The following is a 2,460-nucleotide window of genomic DNA, read 5'->3' on the forward strand; positions in this document are numbered from 1 at the left end:
TAATGGAGTGAAAATGGGAAATAGTCTTCGAACCATGGTACGGATGTCACAACCACCTTCCCCATTACAAACAGAACCTGTCACAACAAATGGAATGTCATTAGCACACGTAGTTTAGGAGTTAGAGTCGAAAATGTATTAAACTTAATCGAAAAATGTTAAGGGGTGAAAATGCGAATTAGCCCCCGAACCACTGTATGGATGTCATGGCCACCTTCCTTGTGATGAATGGGACCTGTGACAACAGACGAAATGTAATTAGCATGTGTTGGCTGGGAGTTAGAGCCGAAAATGCCTTAAACTTAACCAAAAAATGGCGTTAAGGGGGAAAAATGTGAAACAGCCCCCAAATCACCGTATGAATGTCACAGGCACCTTCTCCGTCACAAATAGGACCTGTGACAATAGACGGAATGTAATTAGCACACGGAGTTTGGGAGTTAGAGCCGAAAATGCATTAAACTTAACCGAAAAAGGCCGTTAAGGGGGCGAAAATGCGAATCAGCCCCCAAACCACCGTACAGATGTCATGGCCACCTTCCCTATCACAAATAGGACTTGTGACAATAGATGGAATGTAATTAGCAAGTGTAGGTTGGGAGTTAGAGCCAAAAATGCCTTAAACTTAACCGAAAAATGGCGTTAAGGGGGCGAAAATGCGAAACAGTTTCTGAACCAGCGTATAGATGTCACAACCACCTTCCTCGTGGCAAATAGGACCTATGACAATAGATAGAATGTAATTAGCACGTTTAGGTTGGGAATTAGAGCCAAAAATGCCTTAAACTTAACTAAAAAAGGGCGTTAAGGGGACGAAAATGCAAAATAGCCCCCAAAACACTGTACGGATGTCACTACCACCTTTCCCGTCACAAGTAAGACCTGTGACAATAGACGGAATGTGATTAGCACATGTAGTTTGGGAGTTAGAGCTGAAAATGCATTTAACTTAACCGAAAAAAAGCGTTAAGGGGGCGAAAATGCGAATCAACCCCCGAACCACCGTACGGATGTCACGGCCACCTTCCCCATCACAAATAGAACCTATGACAATAGATGGAATGTAATTAGTACATTTAGGTTGGGAGTTAGAGCTAAAAATGCATTAAACTTAACCAAAAAAGGGCGTTAAGGGGGTAAAAATGCAAATCAGCCCCCGAGCCACCGTACGTGTGACGACCCCATTCCGTCCCTAGTAGAATAATGTCGTGATGGCCAATAATCCGAGATTACCAAAGGCTAACTTACAAAGTCACACACAATCAGAGTATACATATGGGCCTTACATGTGCAGAAGCAATAAATTTAAATCTAAATAGTCCATAAGAGCTGTGCATAAATCAAATGAAATGACATATATTTTAACATGGTGTACAACTTTGATAAAATAAGTACATGTTACATCTTGATCAAAAGGCTTCTCAAGCCGACATATACAAAAGATATGAATTACAAAGCTAAGAAGCATAATTTTCAAGATGCTAGCAAAACATGAATCCAAAACAACTTGCAAATGACACCTAGGCGTCACCGCCTTCTTGCTCGTCACCTACATATATATAAGGAGAGGGTGAGCTTGGATACTCAGTGAATGATATTAGTAATAAAGGTTTGAATGAATGATATTCGAGATCTTTATCAAAACAATACATAGCATATCTTGTACAAAATCAAGGGATGAACCAAGTTCATCTATCAAGTCTTTCAAAGCTTCAAGGGATGCTTACTAGCATCAATATAATACAAGGGAATAATCGACCCGAAATCGATTAGACAAACCCACCCGTACAAGACTGTCGGTGGCAAGGGAGATATCTCAAACAAGGGTACTAGCTACATTATAGTCCCCTAGCACTAAGGACTTTCCAAGAATGTCATCAAAATAAGATAGTACTTGATACAAAACTAGGAATAATCATTCATACTTGAACAAACACTTTTCCAAAACGAAACAAGCAAAGCTTTTATCAAAACATTAGAACATAGTTTTATTAAAAATACCACTCACATAGCTCTTTGGGTGCAGGGATTAAGGCAAGAATCCAAGACCTACAAATACATGGCAAGGCCCACTAAACGCATTTCAAGAAGACAACAAGGAATGCTCAAAAGATGGTTGTGCAATGCATTCCTAAAACAAGCTTTGCATGAGTGTAAATGATCTCGGCGTTTCTTTCAAAACTAAGTCAAGACAAAGCAAAACATGTACTGGGAGTTAAAACACTATTTTTCATCTCAGGAAAACATGTTGGGTACCAACCAGGTCTTGGCCGATGTCCCACACCTCTTGGCTGAGGTGTGGTCTCCTAAGCCTAGGTGCGCATGCAAGATAGACTAAAGTGCAGGTGATCATGCAAGGTAGGCCAAGATGAGATACGATGTTGGCCTAGGTGTGAGATCTAGACAAGAGTGGGTCTCAGTGACCACACTTAGGCAAATGAAGTCTGGAAAATCTGGGTT

This window comes from Camellia sinensis, chromosome 1 (assembly GCF_055761805.1).
Source record: "Camellia sinensis isolate YWXY chromosome 1, ASM5576180v1, whole genome shotgun sequence".
NCBI classification, from domain to species: Eukaryota; Viridiplantae; Streptophyta; class Magnoliopsida; order Ericales; family Theaceae; genus Camellia; species Camellia sinensis.